The sequence below is a fragment of the Carcharodon carcharias genome, chromosome 5, assembly GCF_017639515.1.
Source record: "Carcharodon carcharias isolate sCarCar2 chromosome 5, sCarCar2.pri, whole genome shotgun sequence".
NCBI classification, from domain to species: Eukaryota; Metazoa; Chordata; class Chondrichthyes; order Lamniformes; family Lamnidae; genus Carcharodon; species Carcharodon carcharias.
In genome coordinates this window covers 68957155-68982325 of record NC_054471.1, presented here as the reverse complement: position 1 = coordinate 68982325, position 25171 = coordinate 68957155, and positions in this window count along the sequence as shown.

Here is a 25171-nt window from a genome sequence, read left to right as displayed (position 1 = left end):
GGGAACTGAACATCCAGGGCTATTCAATATTTAGGAAGGACAGACAAACAGGGAAAGGAGGTGGGGTAGCATTGTTATTAATGGAGGAAATCAATGCAATAGCGAGGAAGGATATTGGTTCAGGAAATCATGATGTGGAGTCTGTGTGGGTGGAGGTAAGAAACACCAAGGGGCAGAAAATGTTGGTAGGGGTTGTTTATAGGCCTCCAAACAGTAATGGAGATGTAAGGGAAGGCATTAAGCAGGAAATTAGAGACACATGTAGTAAGGGTACAACTGTAATCATGTGTGACTTTAATCTACATATAGACTGGACAAACCAAGCTGGCAATAATACTGTAGAGGAAGATTTCCTGGAGTGTGTACATGATGGTTTTTTTAGACCAATACGTTGAGGAACCAACTAGAGAGCAGGCCAAGCTAGACTGGGTATTGTGCAATGAGAAAGGATTAATTAACAATCTTGTTGTGGGGGGGTCCCTTGGGGAAGAGCGGCCATAAAATGATAGAATTGTTCATTAGGCTGGAGACTGAAGAAGTTAAATTCGAAACTAGGTTCTGAATTTAATTAAAAGGAACTACAAGGATATGAGATGCGAGTTGGCAATGATGGATTGGAGAACCTTCCTAAAAAGGTTGACAGTGGATAGGCAATGGCTAATATTTAAGGAACATATGCATGAATTACAACAATTATTCATTCCTGTCTGGTGCAAAAATAAAACAGGAAAGGTGGCTCAATTAGGGATAGTTTTAGATCCAAAGAGGAGACATATAAAATTGCCAGATAAAGCAGCAAGCCTAAGGATTGTGAACTGTTTAGAATTCAGTAAAAGTGGACAAAAAGATTGATCAAGAAGGGGAAAATGGAGTATGAAAGTAAACTTGCAGGGAACATAAAAACTGACTGTAACAGCTTCTATAAATATGTGAAGAGAAAAAGATTAGTGAAGACAAACGCACAGTCAGAAATGGGGGAAATTATAATGGGGAACAACGAAATGGCAGAAGAATCGAACACATATTTTGGTTCTGTCTTCACAGAAGAGGACACAAATAATTTGCCAGAAATGTTAGGGAACCAAGGGTTTAGTGAGATGGAGGAATTGAAGAAAACCAGTATTAGTAAAAAAAATGGTGCTAGAAAAGTTAATGGGGTTAAAGGCTGAAAAATCCCCAGAGCCTGACAGTACTAAGAAGTACTAAAAGAAGTGACCCTGGAAATATTGGGTGCATTGGTGGTCATCTTCAAAAATTCTATAGACTCTGGAACAGTTCCTACAGATTGGAGTGTGGCAAATGTAACCTCACTACTTAAAAAAGGAGGGAGAGAAAAAACAGAGAATTACAGACCAGTTAGCCTAACATCAGTGGGGAAAATGCTGGAGTCTATCACAAAAGACGTGGTAACAGAAAACTTGGAAAGCATTAATGGGATTAAACAAAGTCAGCATAGATTTATGAAAGGGAAATCATGCTTAGCTAATCTACTGGAGTTTTTTTTAAGGATGTAATTAGTAGAATAGATAAGGGAGAACCAGTGGATTTGGTGTATTTGGGTTTCAAAAAGGCTTTAGATAAGGTCCCACATAAGAGGCTTGTGGGCAAAATTAAGGCACATGGGATTAGGGGTATTACACTGGCATGGATTAAGAGTTGGTTGACAGACCGGAAACAGAAAGTGGGAATAAATGTCTTTTTCCAGGTGGCAGGCAGTGACCAGTGGTGTACCATATGGATCAATGCTTGAGCCCCAGCTATTCACGATATATATAAATGACTTGGATGAAGGAACCAATTGCAATATTTCCAAGTTTTCTGATGACACAAAACTGGGTGGGATTGAGTAGTGAGGAGGATGCAAGAAGGCTCCAGGGTGATTTAGACAAGTTGTGTGTCTGGGCAAACAAATGGCAGATGCAGTATAACGTGGATAAATATGAAATTATACCCTTCGGTGTGAAAAATGGAAAGGCAGAGTATTATTTAAATGCTGATATAGTGGGAAATGTGGATGTGCAAAGGGATCTGGGTGTCCTTGTACACCAGCCAATGAAAGTAGACAGGCAGATGCAGCAAGCAGAAAGGAAAATGGTATGTCGGCTTTCATTGCAAGAGGATTTGAGTTCAGAAGAAGGAATGTCTTACTGCAGTTATACAAGGCCTTGGTGAGACCACACCTGGAGTATTGCGTGCAGTTTTGGTCTCCATATCTAAGAAAGGATATACTTGCCATAGAGGGAATGCAGCGAAGGTTCACTAGGCTGATACCGGTAAGGCAGGACAGTCATATGAGGAGAGATTGGTTCTACTGGGCCTGTATTCACTAGAGTTTAGAAGAGTGAGAAGGGATCTGATTGAAACATATAAAATTCTAACAGGGCTAGACAGACTGGATGCAGGGACGATATTTCCCCTGGCTGCGGAGTCTAGAACCAGCAGCCACAGTCTCAGGACATGGCGCAGGCCATTTATGACTGAGTTGAGGAAAAATGTCTTCACTCGAAGGGTGGTCAACCTGTGGGATTCTCTACCACAGAAGGCTGTGGAGGCTGGGTCACTGAGTATATTCAAGAAAGAAACTGATAAAATTTTGGATAATAGGGGCATCAAGGGGAATGGGGAGAGAGTGGGAGCATGGCGTTGAGATAGAGGATCAGCCATGATCATATTGAATGGCGGAGTAGGCTTGAAGGGCCAAATGGCATACTCCTGCTCTATGTTTCTATGAAAATCAGGAGAGATGTATAAAAGCGCAGATTAATCAATACCATCCATTTCGCACTATCACCCAAAATCCCAATTGCCCTATAAGCTGACAAGCTGCTTAACTGTTGGGACTAGTTGAGTCTGATTCTGATTCTGAGTCTGATTCTGTCCTCTGTAATTCATACATAAGAACATTCTACAGGAGGTTTGGAGCAAAGCTTCCTCTGGTCTTTATTTCCTTCTTAACTAATAGGCACTTAGATCAATTGCTTTACTCCCACTGCTGCTCACTCATTACAGGTTAGGAAATTGAATTCAAAACCATTCAAACTATTTGAAAATGTGCAGATAATAATCAAAATAATCAGAGGCACTAAAGGGCCAAATTTAAGAATTCAAAGTCCTGTGCTAATCTTTGACCGCTGATGAAATACTGGGAAGTCACAAATGTTTCCTTGTGGTTCCCTGTCCATTCATGTTAAAGAAAGCTGAACATACACTTCCATAAAATCAGTTTTTGAATTAAGATCTCTCACTGCTCCCAGTCGGAGGTCAGAGTGTTATCACTGAAACCCACTCGAAGACTTCAACACATAATCAGTGCTGATACTTCCATGAGGTCTGGGGCAATGCCACATTGTTGGCGGTATTTTGGGTGAAACTATAAACCAAGGTCCCATCCACCTGTTCACATAAAAGAAGATTTGCATTTATCCAGTGCTTCCCGTGACTTCGGGGTATCACAAGGTGCTTTACAGTCAATGGAATACTTTTTGAAGTGCAGTCACTGTTAGCAGACATGCAAGAAACACGGCAGCCAATTTGCACACACCACAAACAGCAATTTGAGAATGACCAGATAATCTGTGCCAGTGATGTTGGTGGAGGGGTAAATATTGACCAGGACACCAAGGATAACTCTCCTGCTCTTCTTAGGAATAATGCCTGGGATCTTTTACAGCCACCTGACAGGGCAAAAGGGGGTCACAGTTTAATGCCTTATCTGAAACATGGCACTTCTGACAGTCCAGCACTCCTTCACAGACTGGGACTCTCTAGAAATTAAACCCACAACCTTCTGACTCAGAGACAAGAGTAATACCACTGAGTTGCAGCTGCCACATGTGAAAGAGGAATTTAAAAATTCACACAGCTCTAACTAAAGAATAGTAGCAAATTCGTTTAATGTTCAATTGATATTCATCTATTAACCTGCATGTAGTAGCAGTGGGACCTTGCGTCTACATTTGCCTGTTTGCCTGAAAACAACAGTGGCTACACTTCAGAAGTAATTCATGTGATAAACTTTGGGACATCCTGAGATTAGTACAGGCCGCCTGCCCAAGAGAAGGTGAAAAATGGCAAACAGTGGCTAGCTGGTGAAGATTTGGTAGCCTTTGGTCAATTGGCAGTTTCAAGTAAGTGATAGGAAGTGTGCTTTGGGGTCTTGCAGTGAGGAACAAGAAACAGGAGGATAGGAGAGAGTCTGGGGTAGGAGGGAGTCTGTAGCTGGAGAATGGAGGAAGACTGGGGCAGGGGAGTCTGGGTAGGAGGGCAGGGGGCTCTGTGGTAAGAGGGTAGGAGGGTCTAGGGTAGGAGAGTAGGAGGTGCTGGAATCAGGATAGTCAGAATCTGGGGTCGAGGTGTAGCAGGTATCTGGGTTAGAAGGGTAGGAGGAGTCTATGGTAGAGAGATTGTGGTGTGGGGGGGTGGGTAGGGGGGGGACTCTGGAGTAGAACAGTAGGTGGTTTGTGGGGTAGAAGTGTAGAAGGTATCTGTGATAGGAAGGTAGGAAGAGTCTAGGCTAGGGAAAGAGAAATCGCAAATAGGAGGCTAGGAGAGTCTAGTAAGGGAGGGTAGGGGGTTCTTAGGAGGCTAGGAGGACTCTGTAGGGTGGTAATGGATGTCTAAATCTTTCTTTGTAGAGCCCAGAGGAATGTCCCTGCTTCAGGTAGAAGCCATTGCAGCTTCTGCACTCAGGCCCCAAGTTAAAATGCCATTATGATGTAATTGATGTTGTTGAGCGCTGATTAGCTTTTATATATGAGACTTACGCCTGACTCTAGCAGGTACCTCATCAGCTGCCAAACCTAACAGATAATGGCAAAGCGGAGTGGAAAATAAGGTTGCTTCATTTTAGTTACATGCTAGCTCCATTCGTGTCAAGTTAATATTACCCCCCTTAGCCTCTCGTCTCTCTTATTCTGCTCCTTCCCTCATGTTACAATCTCCCTGCACTCTGATTCTTTCTTCTTCTAATTCTGCAGGGTCCTGTAGTGAATTTCCCTCCATTCACTCGAGCACTCGTGACCATGCCTTCAGCCACTTACACTTTCTGCTTTGAAATTCCCTCTCTGAACCCTTCCATTTGCCTACCTCACTCTCCTCCCTTTGAAAAACACACCTCTGATCAAACCTTTGACCAACCTTCCTAATATCATCTTAATTTTTTTTCCTTCTACCTCTGTGAAGCATCTTGAGATATTTTTCTAAGTGAAAAGATTGTGCTCTTGTTATATAACTGTAAGTTCTTTCACCTTTTATCTTGAAAGTATTCGCAAGCTCCAGGCAGCCTGTACCTTTTCAAAACAGTGACTTATTGATCCTTTTTAGGTCCCTTTCCATAGGATGTTTTTTTTTAACTATTAATGGGAACTTCCAGCCGTGAATCTTGGTAAAGGGAAAATGTGGGTTCCTGTTCATCTCCAACTTTATCACTAGTTTAAATCATTCAGTGGGAGCTGCGATGAGATCAGCAACAGGCTTTGACAAAATGAGCTGCTCCCTACTCTGGTTATGAACAATTGGCGTATTTTCTCTGAATAACGTGGAGTTGCTGTTGGAAAAGTCCCATTAGCCATTCTACAAGTTCGCAAATACACAGACAGTAACCTGCAAAGAGCAGAAACAGGATGACAGCAAGCTTGCTCCCCCAACACCCTGAGTATGGGCTCCTGCACAGTGCCCTTCTCCTCCCTCTTCTCTCAGCTGCTCTTGCTCCCTCCTATTTATTTTGCTTCTTTTCCTGGTTCCTCTGGTGCCATTTGACTCCTGACCTCATTACATCCTTGGTCCAAATATGGACAATAGACCCAAATTCAGGAGGTTAGGTGAGGGTGCCCTTGACATTAAGACCACGTTTGACTGGGTGTGATATCAAGGAGCCCCAGCAAAATTGAAGCCAATGGGAATATCAAGAAAATTCTCCACTGATCGGAGTCTTTCCTAGCACAAAGGAAAATGTTTGTGCTTGTTGGAGATCAATCACCTCAGTCCAGGACATCACTGCAGGAGTTCCTCAGGGAGGTGTCCTAGGTTCAACCACCTTCAGCTGGTGGAAAGCTTGGAGGTGGGAGAGGCATGTAATTAGGTGAGATGTTGGCATACCTGAACCCTGCTGCCTTCCCACCTCCATCAGAATTAAGTTTTGGGTAGGAATGCTCGTGTTCAACCTTCGTGTCCCACTACCAATTGAGGTCCTTAAATGGACAATTATTGACCACTTAAGGGTCTCATCCTGGCACCACTGGTATTAACCCAGTGGAAGACAGGCCTGTCACCATGCAACACGCATGGCAGCTAAAATTATGTGGCCAGCTTCCTGAGATGGGGAGTGGGGTGATGGTGCTGTGGAGTGGGTGGAGGGGTCCCTTGCTCAAAGGCACTCAGTGTCTGATTGAGTGCCTGCACATCGGGATGTGGGGGGCTGGGAACTGCAGAGAGCCAGCCAATGCCCTTGCAACCTGCAATACTCTCCCTTCAATCCCCACCTATGAAATCACTCCCACTCCCATTACTACCTGTGTCCTGGGTCACTCCACAATCCTGGGACATTGGTACCAATTGTAGACGGTCCATATATCTTATGTTTAGGAGTTCGCCCCACAATTAAATATCTAACTAAATGATAATGTAATCCAGGGTACAACAATAGTAATAAAAACAAAAAACTGCAGATGCTGGAAATCCAAAACAAAAACAGAATTACCTGGAAAAACTCAGCAGGTCTGGCAGCATCGGCGGAGAAGAAAAGAGTTGACGTTTCGAGTCCTCATGACCCTTCAACAGAACTCAGTTCTGTTGAAGGGTCATGAGGACTCGAAACGTCAACTCTTTTCTTCTCCGCCGATGCTGCCAGACCTGCTGGGTTTTTCCAGGTAATTCTGTTTTTGTTTTACAACAAAAGTACCAGCATGGTAACTGAACTGGGTAATCATGTCTACTGCATGTGCCTTCAGATACCTCGCCAACCTTTCCAAAAACATGCACTTCTTGCACCTCTTCAGTGGGGTCTTATACAAACTTGGTGGTAGTGGATCAATCAGTGTTATATATCCCACTATTGATGTCAGTGGAAAGGAAAATCAGGCATCCCTGCCAAAGTAGAAGTTTATTTCTTATATCCCCAAAGATGAACTGAGAAAATATTTGGTCAAAAGTATGCACAATACGAAGTATTTTTATTATCTCACAACAAATGAACATACGGAGCAAGATTATCATCAACCTTGCTTAGTTCAATCTGTGTAATTTGTCTTTATGTAATGAGACAAAAAATGCTTGTCTTTTATATTTATTTGTAAATTTATTTATCGTACATTTACTTGTAACTCTTTTCCCAATCCTTTCTTTGGTAAAGTGCTCAAAAAATACAATACAAAGAGTCAACATGGTACAATGTAATACTAGAGTAGACATGGTTTATGCATACTTAAAAATAATTAATTGACTTTATTGTTGCATTACATTCCTTACCCAAAGCAAATTAGCTTATCTCTGTTTTTCTTCAGGGGATTTTGATGCTCTGTGTTGCTGGGCAGGATGATGTCAAAATGAAGCTTTATGAACTGGTACTGCACTTGTTACATTAATTAGATGCATAAAAGTTGGTGTGCTGACCAAATTGGGTATGTGTACACACAAACTAATAAATGTGCCTGTTAAACCAAAATTTAAAAAAAATACTTTTTATTTGGTTCGCTCATTAGGTTTTATTTCAGTTATGTCCATAATTTTTCATAGGTATAAAGATTGTTTACAACTGTAAAATATTTCCAGATGTGAAATATCACATCTGTAAATTGGTTCAGTGCTATTTGCTAAGGAAGCATAACGTGAGAATTCAGCAGTATCATCAGGATATGTGTGTAGAACTACTGATATTTTATAACTATGATCCATACAAGCATATTCAGAAAAACAGATGTAATAGCTAAAGGTACTGCTGGTTTCCATTACAGCCAAACACCTAAAATATATCTTTTAGAACTTTGTAGTCAATCTTGCAGACAGACATGTGTAAATAATTTAATCAAAGTATTTCCTGAACTAGCAGTTTCCCTCTTTCCTTCCCTTGCGATAGCAAACCACAGTTTTAAATGTATGGTGCCTTGTTCAGGAAATGTCTGCAGAGCAGTGCAGTAAAGTAAATAAGTTCAGCCTTTACTGTCAAAAAAACTACTGATCAAAAAACACTCTAATTGCCTGTATGGGGCAAAGCATCTATTGACACTTGCACTTTGCTGATTGCTCACAGTATCTTCACTTAGCCCTTAACTTAAGTGAGATTTCAGCACTTTGGCATTTTATATCATTGATTGCTATTTCAGTCAAGTTATTTTAATTTTTCTACCGAGGCAGATGACATTCATTGTGCCTCAATGTTCAATCTCCATTTTGTTGTCAAATCATAAAAACACATTTTTGTTTTACTTCCAGTCCTGCAGTTCATTTCCATTCACAGAAAATACTTATGCAGCAGGTCTTCTTGCGTGAATATAAAACATCTTTTGTCCTTGAAAAAATGCAGCTTGTACCACAATTATGGCCTAGTTACACAGGAAAATCAGAGTCAGTTCTGATCACCTCAACATGAATTAATTACAACAGTCCCGGACTTTCCACAGTTATCCAGCTGTGGGCTGGAGGGACTTGATTGAGACTGTAAAGAACTTGCAAATCTTGGAAGAATTGGAAGGTGGGCAGGGGAGAGATAGGTGGCTCATGTTAGATAAGAATCTATAAACATTAAAAAATAATTAAGATGTGTGTCCATATGGGATAAGCTCCATTCAGCCTTAAAGTATGCTCTGCAGAACACAAAACACACAAAACAAAACTCATTAGCCTTCATTGTGAACAAGGCCAGTCTTGGGGATGTACAATTAGATCAAAAATATTAGTGTTTTTATAATGCTGAGATGGAGTGTAGGTGTTACAATTGGAATAAAATGCAAAAATGTTAGCAGTTGATCAAGGCAAGTTGGAGGATAAAAACAAAAACACAATATAGTATTCTATAGCTAATGTGTATCTGTGTATAAGTTGGCTTGATCTATTAAGAGCACAAGGTGTAGTTGCTCCAAAAAAGCACAAGTTCTGGCCAAATATATTGTCTTTGCTTGCACTGGGTCAACTCCCTCCTTAAGAGTAATGTGTATGTACCTACACCAGATCGAATGCAGCTGTTCAAGAAGTCGGCTTACCACCCCTTTCTCAAGGGCACTTGGGGATGAAACAACAAATGCTGGCCTTACCAACAATGTTCATAACCCAAGAACAAATATTTAAAAAAGAAACTAAGCATATTCTGAGGTCATTTGGAGGATAATTGTTTTGTCATAGATGGTGTGATGGCATGTGTGCTTTTGTGGAAAAAACTTACATTTTATATTGGGATGATTGTCCCTTTAAAAGCAAGGTACCTCTGAAATATTTCTTGTAAAACACCTGGCTTCCAGTAGCTGATCATGTGACCAAGTTGCCTGCAAGATATACAATAGAAAAAGGGTTAATAATGTCTTGTTTCTTGTTTTTTGTTTTAATGATGCACACTGGCTGTTGACATTGTAGCTGAGCTAACTTTATTGGTAACCCATTTTCCTAACATGAACACATATCTGCAGTAACTGAATTCTATCAAGACAGCCTCCAACATGTGTTAGCTGACCTTCAACCCCCCCGCCCCCAGTCAGGTGACCCCTTATATAGTATAGAGTACCATATAGTATATAATACTGAAATCCACAACCATAATCAGCTATTAACATGACATTTCCTTTTTTTAAAAAAAAACTTTTATACAGCTCAAGTACACAAGGTCCATTATCTGTTCTTTCTCACTGTTTTGATCAGACTTTTTTGTCTTTTACTCATCTTTGTATCTCTGTGGTTTTTTTCACAGTTCTTCCACTGGATGTTCTGAATAGTGACAAAGGTGATTTTGAAGGACAAGAGGCCTTCTCCAGCTTTGTGTCACTATCACCCCTTGGATAGTTCTCAGGACTCTCAGGCTTTGTCTGGTTATCTGTTGCTTCACTGGTGCATTCTGGTTTTTGATCTTCAGCTACAATTTCTGGTTCAGAGCAGGGTTGCGTTTCATTTGTTTTCCACAAGAATTTCCGATTTCTCCTATACTGTTGTCCATTTGGAATTTGCACTATGTAAGACCTTGGATCTCCTGTGATTCCTGTGGCAAGACCAGGATTCCAGATCCCTTCATGCTGAATCCTCATTGTCTCTTCCATGTTCAGGTCAGGCAGGTGTTGGGCTGTTTCTGGTTCTGCTGTCTCAGTTTGAGCAGGTCCTGCATGCTGTATCTCACTGGCTGTGGAAATAACAGTTGGAAACTTTATTCTTAGACTTCTCCCCATCAGGAGTTGTGCTGGAGATGACCCAATGCCTTCTAAGGGAGTATTCCTGAAATCCAGCAGAGCCAGGTAGGGTCTCTTCCGTTCGCCTTTGCCTTCTTCAACAGGTATTTTAAGGTCTCCATGGTATATTCCACCATTCAGTTGGATTGTGGATATTTGGGGCTTGACATAGTGTAGCAAAACTCCCAGCCCTGTGCAAATTTGCAAAACTTAGTGTCGATTGTGGACCATTATCTGAGATGAGCACTTCAGGTATGCTGTGGCAAGCAAAATTTGATTTTAAATAATTTATTACAGTGATGCTCTTACTATCATTTCTCTGCAGCACAGACTCAAAAAACTTTGAGTAATAATCTATTGCTAGTAGGTACTTACTGTTGTCAAATGTGAATAAGTCCACTCTAATTTTCTCCCAGTGTCTCTCTGGTTCTTTTTCTTGCGACTCACTGTACTTTTGGCACACTGCACACACATTCATCATTTCCCCAATTTGTGCTCCCATTCCAGGCCAATACATTACACCTCGAGCTCTTCTCCTGCAATTTCAATGCCAAGGTGACTTTCATGTATGTACTGCAGCATTTCTTTCCTCAGTGTTGCAGGAATTATGATCTTTTCTCCCTTGAAATGTATTCTTTCTGCTACATAAAGTTCCTCATGAAAGTTCCAGTACTCTTGTAGGGGAATGCAATGGTGTGGTGGTATTGTTGCTAGTGTAGTGGTATTGTCACTGGAATAGTAATTCAGAAACCCAGAGTAATGCTTCAGATGGTGGAATTTGAATTCAATAAAATTCAATATAAGTCTGATGGTGACCATGAAAGCACTGTCAAGTGTTGTAAAAACCCATCTGGTTCACTAATGGCCTTTAGGGAAGGGGAACTGTCATCCTTACCTGGTCTCCAGACCCACAGCGATGCAGTTGACTCTGAAATGGCCTAGCAAGCCACTCAGCTGTATCAAACTGCTGAAAAAAAAAAGTCTAAATGGAATGAAACCAGATGGACCATCCGGCATCGACCTAGGCACCGGAAACGACAATGGCACACTCAGCCCTTTCAACACTGTAGAGCCCTCAGGGGATCATACCTTACAGATAATGTGATAGACACCACCATCCTCCCAGTGGCAGGACAGACCCAGCACAGTGGTATACAGTTGGGAGGGAGTTGCCCTGGGAGTCCTCAACATTGACTCTGGACCCCATGACGTCTCATGGTCACACATGGGGCAAGGAAACCTCCTGCTGATTACCATATACTGCCCACCCTCAGCTGATGAATCACTGCTCATCCATGTTGAACGCCTTTTGGAGAAAGCTTTGAGGGTGGGGTTTTCAACGTGCATCATCAAGAGTGGCTCTGTAGCACCACTACTGGCTGACTCATCAAGTAGCAAGTGAAAGACAGCGTGTGCGATCCCACAAACAATGGATCAGATCTAAGATCTGCCGTCCTGCCATATCCAATCATGAATGGTGGTGGACAATTAAACAAATTACTGGAGGATGCTCCACCAATATCCTCATCCTCAATGATGGAGGAGCCCAGAACATCAGTGGAAAATATAAGGCATTTGCTACAACCGTCAGCCAGGATGATCCATCTCGGCCTCCTCGCAGATGCCAGTCTTCAGCCAATTTGATTCACTCCATGTGATATCAGAAATGACTGGACGCTGCAAAGGCTATGAGCCCTGACAATATTCCAGCAATAGTACTGAAGACTTATGCTCCAGAACATGTCGTGCCCCTAGCCAAGCTGTTCCAGTACAGCTACAACACTGGCATCTACCCAGCAATGTGGAAAATTGTCCCAGGTATGTCCCATGGACAAAACCAACACAATTACTGTTCCATCAGTCTACTCTCCATCATCAGTAAAGTAATGGAAGGGGTCATCAACAGCACTATCAAGCGGCACTTGCTTAGCAATAACCTGCTCACTGACACCCAGTTTGGACTCTGCCAGGGCTACTCACCTCCTTACCTCATTTAGCCTTGGTTCAAACATGAACAAAAGAGCTGAACTCCCAAGGTGAGGTGAGACCTTGACATCAAGGCTGCATTTGACAGAGGGTGGCATCAAGGAGCCCTAGCAAAACTGGAATCAACAGGAATCAGAGGGAAAACTCTCTGCTGGTTGGAGTCATACCTAGCACAAAGGAAGATGGTTGTGGTTGTTGGAGGTCAGTCATTTCAGCTCTAGGACATCACTGCAGGAGTTCCTCAGGGTGGTGTCCTCGGCCCAACCATCTTCAACTGCTTCATCAATGACCTTCCTTCCATCATAAGGTCAGAAGTGAGGATGTTTGCTGATGATTACACAATGATCAGCACCAATTGTAACTCCTCAGATACTGAAGCAGTCCATGTCCAAATTCAGCAAGACATGGACAATATCCATGCTTGGGCTGACAAGTGTCAAGGAACATTCACACAACACAAGTGTCAGGCAATGACCATCTCCAACAAGAGAGAATCCAAACATGGCTCCTTGATGTTCAATGGCATTACCATCACTGAATCCCCCACTGTCAACATCCAGAGGGTTACCATTGACCAAACACTGAACTGAAATAGCCATATAAATACTGTGGCTACAAGAGCAGGTCAGAGCCTAGGAATTGGGCAATGAATAACCCACTTCCTGAGTCCCCAAATCCTGTCCACCATTTACAAAGCACAATTCAGGAGTGTGATGGAATACTCTCCAATTGCCTGGATGAGTGCATCTCCCACAACACTCAAGAGGCTTGACACCGTCCAGGACAAAGCAGCCGGCTTGATTGGCACCACGTCCACAAATATTCAGTCCCTCCACCACCAACGCACAGTAGCAGCTGTGTGTACCATCTACAAGATGCTCTGCAGGAATTCACCAAAGTTCCTTCAACAGCACCTTCCAAACCCATGGCCAGTACCATCTAGAGGGACAAGGGTGGCAGATAGATGGGAACACCACCATCTGGAAGTTCCCCTCCAAGTCACTCACCATCCTGACTTGGAAATATATCGGCATTCCTTCACTGTCGCAGGGTCAATATCCTGGAACTCCCTCCCTAACTGCACTGTGGGTGTACCTACAGCACATGGACTGCAGTGGCTCAAGTAGGCAGCTCACCACTACCTTCTCAACGGCTACTAGGGATGGCCAATAAATGCTAGCCCAGCCAGCGACGCCCATGTCCCATAAATGAATTAAAAAAAAGAAGGGGTTCAGCTCCGATGTGTGGGCCAGCCAGTTTGCACAATCTGCTGCAGTTTTCTCAGGGTGGGGTCATTCTTGGTCACTTCCCTGATCTCATCCAGTTTGGTTATAGCCACAGGTAAGTTCTTTGTCAGAATGTGAACCTGTGCTTCCGTTTCTTTATCCTCTTCCTCTTGATGGGCATGAATGCACGTGACAGAGTGTCTGTGATGTACATTTCCTTGCCCGGTTTGTATTTAATTCTGACCTGGTACTTCTGCACACGCATTAGTAATCTCTGGATTCTTGGTGGTGCACAGTTCAGGGGCTTTTTATGTATAGCCTCCAAAGGTTTATGATCAGACTGTAAAAAAAGACAAACTGGTTGAAGTGTTCTAGGCCAAACACAATTGCTAGAATTTCTCTCTCTATTTGGGCATACCGCTGCTGTGTTTCAGTCATTGCCTTTAAAGCGTTTGCCACTGGTACCTCATTTTGCAAGAGGACAGCTCCCAGGCCAGTCTTTGAAACGTCCACTGAGATCTTGACCAGTTGACTGACATCGTAAAACTTTAGCATTGGTGTCTGGGTCGGTGTTCTTCAGGCTGGTCAAAGCTTCCTGGTGACTTTGTTCCCAGTGCCATTCCGCATCATTTTGTAGAAGTTCTCTGAGAGGTGCTGTCAGGTCTGACATGTTCAGAATGAATTTCTTAAGATAGGTCACCATTCCTAAAAACCTCTCCAAGTCTTTATTACATTCTGGGCGTGGCATGTTCACGACTGCTTCAATTTTATTCGGATCCAACTTTAGTTCCTCACTTATTTTCACATGTCCCAAATACTTGATTTCATGAAGACCCATTTTGCACTTTTCCTTCTGCAACTTGAAGTTCCTTTCTCTACCTCTGGCCAGCACCTGCCTCAGTCTGTGGTTGTGTCCTTCTTGTGAGGCTCCCCAGACCAGCACATCATCGATTTAGGTTTCCACACCCTCTAACCCTTCAAACAGCTGCTTCACTGTTCTGTGGAACACCTTCAGAGCAGAATTAATACCAAAAGGTAAGTGTAAAAACCTGTATCGCCCATATGGTGTGTTGAAGGTACAGAGACAGGATCTATGTTCATCCAGCTTGACCCGCCAGAAGCCTGAACTCGCATCCAAGGCTGAATAATATTTAGCATCAGCTAGCTTACACATGATCCCTCTTACTGTGGGCAGCTGGCAACGGTCTCTTTGTACTGCCTGGATTCGGTCTCTGGGATCCAGACAGACTCGTACATTCCATCTGATTTTGCTACAATTGCAATTGGATCAACCCATTTTGTCAGTCCTTCAATTTTCTTGATGATGTGAAGTTTCTCCAATCTGTCCAACTCTGCTTTCAGTCAATCTCTCAGCATTACTGGTATTTTCCTGGGTGGGTGTATTTTGGCTGTCAGTTTCGTCATTCTTGATGGTGTGTTCTCCTTTTAGGCAGCTAATCTCCTGGAACACATCTTTAAACTCACTCAGGATGTCCTCAGTGGTGACAGTCATTATTCTCTTGATTAGCTTCAGATTTTCACAAGTTTTGATTCCAAGGGCAGAATTTTTCACTGAGCAGGTGGGCACGTGCCCGTCCGCTGGAGTGTAAAATAGTATGATGATGTCAGGCGAGACTCCGGATGTGGTTGCGCACTCACCTGATATTTCAGTCAGCGGTCACGTACGGGAGTCAGAACTGCGCCCACCATCAATTATGAGGTCATTAAGGCCATTAAAAAGGCAATTAAGCTAGATTTTTATTGCCCATGCGATTTCGCGCTCGTCGCACGGACAAAACGGCAGGCGGGTAGCAGACATTTTGCAAAACCTCATCCACAACCAGGATAAAACGGGTCATCAGCATTACCAATGCGAGTAGTGAGGAGTTTTGGAGATACTTTGCTGCTGGTTGCTTATTGGTACTTGGCTGCTTCACCTCTGTTGAGGGCTTCATTGTTAGCATTTCCAGGCTTCATTTCAGGACTTATTGGTGTCTCAAAGGATCCCAGAGGATTCAGACCATGTGGACTCTTCCAGGTATTAGACAGACCTCCGTTACCCTGGTAATGGGGATTGTGGTCTCCACTGGTGGCACCTCCTCTGAGTATGGATAGAGGGACAGGAGGGAGAGGAGGCCAGGTGTCTCTATGCAGCTTCCAGGGGAGGGACCTATGGGAGGAGAGGCACAGGCACAAAGGACGCAGGACTAGCAGGATGTCCAAGGCAGAAGGGGCCACAGAAGATGTCACTATCCTGCTGCCAAGGTTTACAGGCAGTGATGCAGCTACCTCAATATGTCTGATGTGCAATGCAGAAGGAGGCTCAACCTCTCCAGGGAGACAGTGACCTCCATTTGTCAGATGATTGGGCCTGAGATCAGCTCTGACCCTATGCCAGTGGCTCTGAAGGTCACAGTGACCCTCAACTTCAATGCCTCCAGTTCTTTCCAAGGATCAGTGGGGGATCAGTGCGGAGTCCCCCGATCAGCTGTCCACAGGTGCATCAAGCTGGTGACAGAAGCTCTGTTCAGGTGGGTACTGACTTTCATTCATTACTGTACAAATGAGGCCAGCCAGAGGCTTTACAGCAATTGCTGCATTCCCCTGCATCCAGGGTGCCATCGACTGCACACATGTGGACACATCAAGATGGGAAAGGGGAGGTGATGGCACAGTGATATTGTCGAGAGTGACCTCCATTTGTCAGATGATTAGGCCAGAGAGCCAGGGTAATGCTCTGGGGTTTGAATCCCACCACAGCATATGGTGGAATTTGAATTCAATAAAAACATGGAATTAAATGTCTAATGATGATCATGAAACCATTGTCAATTGTTGTAAAAACCTATCTGGTTCACTAATGTAATGGAAGAACACCTGTCGTCCTTATATGGTCTGGCCTACATGTGACTCCAGACCCACAGCAATGTGGGGACTCTTAAATGCCCTCTGAAATGGCTGAGCAAGCTACTCAGTTGTATAAAACCACTAAAAAGCCTAAAAGGAATGAAACCAGACGGACCACCCAGCATTGGCCTAGGCACCGGAAACGACAACGACAATCTCGGCCCTGTTGACCCTGCAAAGTCCTTCTTACTAACATATGGGGGCTAGTGCCAAAATTGGGAGAGCTATCGCACAGACTCATCAAGCAACAGCCTGACATAGTCATCCTCACGGGATCATACCTTACAGATAACGTCCTAGACACCATCATCACCATCCCTGGGTATGTCCTGTCCCACTGGCAGGACAAGCGCAGCAGAGGGGACAGCACAGTGGTATACAGTCAGGAGGGAGTTGCCCTGGGAGTGCTCAACATCGACTCCAGACCCCATGAAGTCTCATGGCATCAGATCAAATGTGGGCAAGAAAGCCTCCTGCTGATTACCACGTACATCACCCCCTCAGCTGATGATCAGTACTCCTCCATGTTGAACACCACTTGGGTGAAGCACTGAGGGTGGCAAGGGAGCAGAACATACTCTGGGTGGGGGACTTCAATGTCCATCACCAATAGTGGCTCGGTAGCACCACTACTGACCAAGCCGGCCAAGTCCTAAATGACATAGCTGCTAGACTGGGTCTGCAGCAGGTGGTGAGGGGATCAACAAGAGGGAAAAACATACTTGACCTCATCCTCACCAACTTGCCTGCCGCAGATAATTCTTTCCATGACAATACTGGTAGAAGTGACCACCACACAGTCTTTGTGGAGACGACGTTCCACCATCACATTGAATATACCCTCCACCATGTTGTCTGGCACGACCATCGTGCTAAATTGGATAGATTTCGAACAGATCTAGCAAATCAAGACTGTGCACCCATGAGGCGCTGTGGGTCATCAGCAGCAGCAGAATTGTACCCAAACACAATCTGTAACCTCAGAGCCCGGCATATCCTCCACTCTACTGTTACCATCAAGGTCATCCCTGGTTCAATGAAGAGTGAAGGAGTGCTTGCCAGGACCAGCACCAGGCGTACCTAAAAATAAAGTGTCAACCTGGTGAAGCTATAACACAGGACTACTTGCATGCCAAACAGCATAAGCAAGTGATAGACAGAGCTAAGCAATCCCACAACCAATGGATGAGGTCTAAGTTCTGCAGTGCTGCCACATCCAGTCATGAATGGTGGTGGACAATTAAACAGCTCACTGGAGGAGGAGGCTCCAGAAATATCCCCATCCTCAATGATGGAGGAGCCCAGAACATCAGTGCAAAAGCTAAGGCTGAAGCATTTGCTGCAATCTTCAGCCAGAAGTGTTGAGTGGATGATCCATCTCAGCCTCCTCTGGAAGTCCCCAGCATCACAGATGCCAGTCTTCAGTCAATTCGATTCACTCCATGTGATATCAAGAAACGGCTGAAGGCACTGGATACTGCAAAGATTATGGTTCGTGACAATATTCCAGCAATAGAATTAAAGACTTGTGCTCCAGAACTTGCCGCACCCTAGCCAAGCTGTTCCAGTACAGCTACAACACTGGCATCGACCTGGCTATGTGGAAAATTGCCCAGGTATGTCCTGTACACAAAAAGCAAGACAAATCCAACACGGCCAATTACTGCCCCATCAGTCTACTCTTGATCATTGGTAAAGTAATGGAAGGGGTCATCAGCAGTGCTATCAAGCAGCACTTGCTTAACAATAACCTGCTCACTTACATCCAGTTTGTGTTCCGCCAGGGCCACTCAGCTCCTTATCTCATTACAGCCTTGGTTTAAACATGGACAAAAGAGCTTAACTCCCGAGGTGAGGTGAGTATGACTGCCCATGACATCAAGGCAGCATTTGACTGAGTGAGGCATCAAGGAGCCCTAGCAAAACTGGGGTCAGTGGGAATCAGGGGGAAAACTCTCTGCTGGTTGCAGTCATACCTAGTGCAAAGGAAGATGGTTGTGGTTGTTGGAGGTCAGTCATCTCAGCTCTAGAACATCACTGCAGGAGTTCCTCAGCGTAGTGTCCTCAGCCAAACCATCTTCAGCTGCTTCATCAAAGACCTTCCTTCCATTATAGGGTCAGAAGTGAGGATGTTTGCTGATGGTTGCAAAATGTTCAGCACCATTCATGACTCCTCAGATACTGAAGCAGTCCATGTCCAAATACCGCAAGTTCCTGGACAATGTCCAAGCTTGGGCTTACAAGTGGCAAGTAACATTCATACCACACAAGTGTCAGGCAATGACCATCTCCAACAAGAGAGAATCTAACCATTGCCCTTTGATGTTCAATGGTGCCTTTAACTTACGTTTCCATGGGCTATGTCTGGGTACCCTCCCATTCAATGACACCGGCATTGGAGACAGCCTGCTGACTCTGCTGTTTTGTTGGCCTTGACGTCCTTGGCGGTTGTCCTCTGGCCTGTGCCACAGCTGGCATCTCCCCAGTCATCGCAACCTCATCAGATGTCGCAGTCATTGGCAGAGGGGCAGAGGAGTTGCTGCCGTCATCCAGAGTGCCCAGGGAGGAGCCCCCAGAGACAACAAGCAGCTCGTGGCCAACGTGAGGTCGCTCTGGACCTCCCTGCTCACCATTGATGGACGGGCACCTAGCTGGAATACTGGGTGCCTCATCCATCTCCCACGCTGGCATTGACCACTTGAGGTCATTGCCCATGTAAGGGCTCGCAGATCCGAGCTTAACCCCAGGAAACCCTGATTCTGTTCCTGGAGCAGCCTCTCCATGAGAGTCGCCACTTTCTCAATGGAGGAGGCAGTGCACTCGGCCATGAGGGTCAATGCAGTGCTCATGTTCCACATGGAGTCCTCCACAACAGAGACCATGGCATGCAGACCCTCATGGATCTCCGCCAGATCCTCCCGCACATCCCATCGTACATCCTGCATCTGATCCTAATGGATGACTACAGAGGCTTACCATGAGCCTTCGACCCAGAATCGCCCTGGTCATAGGACCATAAGACCATAAGACATGGGAGCAGATGTAGGCCATTTGGCCCACCGAGTCTGCTCTGCCATTCAATGAGATCATGGCTGATTTGATAATCGTCAACTCAAATCCACTTTCCTGCCTTTTCCTCATACCCCTTGATTCTCTTACTGATTAAAATGCTATCTATCTCGGCCTTGAATATACTTAATGACTCAGCCTCCACAGCCCTCTGCAGTAAAGAATTCCACAGATTGACTATCCGCTGAGTAAAGAAATTCCTCCTCATCTCTGTTTCGAATGGGCGCCCCCTGACTCTGAGATTATGCCCTCTGGTCCTAGACTCATCCAAAAGGGGAAACAACTTCTCAGCAGCTACCCTGTCAAGCCCCTAAGAATCTTATATGTTTCAATAAGATTGTCTCTCATTCTTCTAAACTCCAATGAGTACAGGCCCAACCTACTCAACCTCTCTTCATAAGAACATCCCTCCATCACCAGAATCAACCTAGTGAACCTTTTCTGGACTGCCTCCAATGCAAGCATATCTTCCCTTAGACAAGGGGACTTAAACTGTTCACTGTATACTAGATGTGGTCTAACTGATGCCTTGTATAGTTTTAGCAAGATTTCCCTATTTTATACTCCATTCCCTTTGAAATAATGGCCAACATTCCATTTGCCTTCCCTATTACCTGCTGAACTTGTATGTTAGCTTTTTGTGATTCATGCATTACTACCAGTGCATCCACTATCTCTGCAGCTATTTCTTTGAATATCCTAGGATGTAGTCCATCATGTCCAGGTGACTTATTGGCCTTTAGCCCCATTAGTTTGCCTAGTACTTTTGCTCTCATGATAGTTATTGTATTTATTTCCTCCCCCATTTTTGCCCCATGATTATTTTGTAGACACAGTAGTGTCTACTACTGTGAAGGCTGATGCAAAGTATTTATTCAACTCCACTGCCATCTCCTGGTTTCCCATTATTGTTTCCCCAGCCTCATTCTCTAAGGGGCTTATATTGACTTTGGCCTCTTTCTTCCTCTTACTGTCTGTTTTTATATTATTTGCTAGTTTACCCTCAACGTTTATTTTCTCCCTCTTTTTTTTTTGCTCGTCTTCTTTTGGCTTTTAAAACTTTTCCAATCCTTTGGCTTACCACTGATCTTTGCCACGTTGTATGTTTTTTTCTTTCACTTTGATACTATCCTTAACTTTCTTGGTTAACAATGGTTGGTCCATTCCTTTCCTACAATCCTTCTTCCTCATTGGGATATATCTTTGTTGCCAGTCATGAGTTATTTTCTTAAACGTCTGACATTGTTCATGAACAGTCTTTTCTGCTAAACTCCTTTTCCAGTCCGCTCCAGCCAACTCTGCCCTCATTCCTTTGTAATTACCCTTATTTAAGTTAAGCACAGTTGCTTCTGAACTAAGTTTCTCATTGTCAAACTGAATGCTAAATTCCATCATGTTATGGTTCCTGTTTAGTAGGGGATCTTTTACTCTGGGATCATTTCTTAAACCTGCCTCATTACACATTACCAGATCCAAAATAGCCTGATCTCTGGTTGGATTCACAACATATTGTTTTAGGAAACAGTCCTGAATACACTCTATGAATTCTTGCTCGTGGCTACCTCTGCCAATGTGATTTTCCCAATCTACATGACAATTAAAGTCACCTATGATTAATATACTGCCTTTTTTACATGCCCTCATTATCTCCTGATTTATTCTCTGTCCTACAGCATAGCTACTGTTAGGGGGCCTATAGACTACTCCCAACAGTGTCTACTTCCCCTTGTTATTTCTTACCTCCATCCATATGGATTCTACATCTTCTAGATCATTTCTTGCTATTGTACTTATTCCATCTTGTACTAACAAAGCTACCCCACCACCCTTTCCTTCCTGCCTGTCCTTTCGAAAAGTCACATACCCCTGAATATTTAGTTCCCAGCTTTGATCTCCTTGTAAACATGTCTCCGTAATGGCTATAAGCCAATACCTATTAAACTCTATTTGTGCCATTAATTCATTTGTTTTGTTCTGAATACTATGTGCATTTAAGTAAAGAGCCATTAATTTTGCCTTTTTATCATTTTTCCCTCTCGACTCTATTTGCTGTTGTTTTTTTATGTTTGCACACTCTGTAGCTGTGTAGCTGCCCTGCAATGCTGCCATATCCCTTTGCCTGGTAAGCCTACTTATCCCCTCTCCAGAACCCTCCCTCCATCTGCTTAGTTTAAAGAACTCTCCACAGCCCTAGTTATTCAATTCGCCAGGACATGGGTCTCAGTATGGTTCAAGTGAAGCCCATCCCACTGGAACAGCTCCCTTCTACCCCAGTACTATTGGCAGGTGCTCAGCCGACTCCGGCACTTGCCTGCTGAACAAAATATCGCGCGAATGTGCGATGACGTCGGTACGCACGCCCGACATCATCGCGCATCGTATTATGCTCGGCCATGTCAGACACACGCCCGCAAGCCAAATGTAATATTCTGGCCCAGGTCTTGTTTCTTTTTATAATGATGAACACAGGCCGTCAACATTTAGCTGAACTAACATTATTGATAAAACATTTTCCTAACATGAACACATATCTGCAGTATCTGAAATCTATCGAGACAGGCTCCAACACATGCCATCTGACCTTCAACCCCCAGGTCAGGTGACCCCATATATTGTACAGAGTACCATATAGTATCTAATGCTGGAGTCCACGACCACAATCAGCTATTATCATGACAAGTAATAAGTTAATTATAGGAGTTAGTAGATTGTGGGTGTGGCTTTGGTCTCAAGCACGGTTTTTGGTTTTAAGATTTAGTTTACGATAATCTAGCTACAGAATGGGGAAAATTTCTTTCCAGCAAAATTTAGTTGAGCTTCTGGGTGCTGGCTAAAAGGGTTTAAAACTCTGGTTAACTGAAGGACTCCACTAACAGTGAGTTGGATTTCTAGGATAGCAAACTGAAAGAGATAGGGGGAGTTCTAGAGACAAAACTCCAGAGTTAAAGAATATTAGAGCCAGGAGAGTTCTGACCTGGAATGGCTATGCCTAACATATTAGTGATGTTTGTATCAAACTGCAAGTCTACAACCATGGGACAATTGGAGGAGATCTTAAGGGAAATCTGTGCTGAAAATAAGCGGAAGGGCTAAGAAATCTCAACCCTTATACAAATCTTTGAATCAGTGCTCAGACCAAGTCTTTAATCTTTCAAGTTCTGATAAGTATTTGACTTCAGATTTGGGAGTGTAAGTCAAATGGGTGTAGAAGGAAATTTGAGTTAAGCAGTTTGGTTTGGAGAATAAGTAACTGTGTTCATTGTACTTTTAATATCTTTAATCTAGCTGGTTATTTAAGATAGAGTGCAGTTATTAGTATTCACGTTCTTCAATTTTTGTTTTGTAAAATTATTTTGATTTAAACCGTGAACCCTGTGACTTCATCATGTTAATAAATACCTGGGTTTGCAGATTCAAAAAAATTGTTACTGGTCTCAATCGAGATCATTAACAATGGAGAGAATGTAAATTCCTGGCTCCATCTAAAAAAACGTTTTTCTGCCACAGTTGTTTGTAACGCTTTACTTTCCCTATTTATTATGCTGATCATGTGTTGCAGGAACATTCACAGTGCTATTAGGGAGGGAGTTCCAGAATGACAAGTGACAGTGAAGGGGTAACAATATAGCTCCAAGTCAGGGTGGTGTGTGACTTGGAGGGGAACTTGCATGGTGTTCCCATGTGTCTGCTGCCCTTGCTATCCTGGGTACTAGGGATCACGGGTTTGGAAGGTGCTGTTGAAGGAAGCTTGGAGAGTTACTGCAGTACATTTGGTATAAGGTACACTGTGAGGCATTGGTGAAGAGAGTGAATGTTTAAGGTGGTGGATGGGGTGCTGATCAAGTAGGCTGATTTGTCTTGGATTCTGTTCAGCTTCTTGAGTGTTGTTGGAGCTGCATTCATTCGAGCAATGGAGAGTATTCCTCACACTCCTGACTTTTGCCTGATAGATGGTGGACAGGCTTTGGGGAGAGAGTAGGTGAATTACTCACCCCAGAATTCCCAGCCTCTGACCTGCCCTTGTAGACACAGCATTTATACGGCAGGCTTCTGGTTGATGATAAACCCCAGGATATTGAGAAAAAAACAAAAAAACTGCGGATGCTGGAAATCCAAAACAAAAACAGAATTACCTGGAAAAACTCAGCAGGTCTGGCAGCATCGGCGGAGAAGAAAAGAGTTGACGTTTCGAGTCCTCATGGGTCATGAGGACTCGAAACGTCAACTCTTTTCTTCTCCGCCGATGCTGCCAGACCTGCTGAGTTTTTCCAGGTAATTCTGTTTTTGTTTTGCCCAGGATATTGATGTTGGGGATTTTCAGTGCTGGTAATGCTATTGAATGTCAAGGGGAGATTCTCTCTTGTGGAGGTGATCATTGCCTGGCACTTGTGTGGCATGGATTTTACTTGCCACTTATAAGCCCAAGCCTGAATGTTGTTCAGGTCTTGCTGTGTATGGCTCTAAGTACTGTGCAATCATCAGTGAACATCTCCACTTCTGACCTTATGATGGAGGAAAGATCATTGATGAAACAGCTGAAGATGTTTGTGCCTAGGACACTACGCTGAGGAACTCCTGCAGTGATGTCCTAGGACTGAGATAATTGGCCTCCAAGAACCATTTCCTGTATGCTAGTATGACTCCAACCAGTGGGCAATTTTCCTCTTGATTCCCGTGGACTTCTGTTTTGCTAGGGCTCCTTGATTCCACATTTGGTCAAATGTTGCCTTAATTTCAAAAGTGTTTACTCTTACCTCACCTTTGGAGTTCAGCTTTTTCCAGGTTTGGACTAAGGCTCTAGCAAGGTAAGAAGCAGATGGACATTGGTGAGAGGTTATTTCTGCTTAACTGTCACTTGATAGCACTTTTTATGACACCTTCTATCACTTTTCCAATAATCGAGAGGAGACTGATGGCATGGTAATTGGCCATATTGGATTTGTCCTGCTTTTTGTGGACAGGAGATATTGTCGGGTAAATGCCAGTGTTGTAATTGTACTGAAAGAGCTTGGCTATGCAGCTAGTTCTGCAGCACAAGTCTTTAATACAGTCAGGATGTTGTCAGGGTCCATAAGCTTTGCTGTATTCAGTGCCTCCAGCCATTTCTTGATATCACATGGAATGAAGTGAATTGGCTGAAGACTAGTATCTGTGATGCTGGGGACCTCAGGAGGAGACTGAGATTGACCACCACAAAATTCTAGTTGAGGGCGAACCAGTGTTTTATAAAGGTTCACCATGAATTCCTTACTTTTGTACTCTATGCATTATTTTAAAAGCCCAGGATCCCGTATGCCTTGTTAATCACTTTCTCAGCCTTCCCGGCCCCCTTCAACAATTTGTACACGTATATACCCAGGTCCCTCTGCTCCTTCATTCCCTTTAACTGCGTCCTTTGTTTTATATTTTAACTCCTCATTCTTCTAACTAAAACATATCATTTAACACTTCTGCCTTAAACGTCATCTGCCACATGTCCACCCATTCCGCCAGCCTGTCCATGTCCTCTTGAAGTCAAATCACTATTGTTCTCTCAGTTCACAAGACTTCCAAGTTTTGTGTCATCTGCAAATCTTGAAATTGTGCCCTGCACATCCAAGTCTAGGTCATTAACAAAGGTGT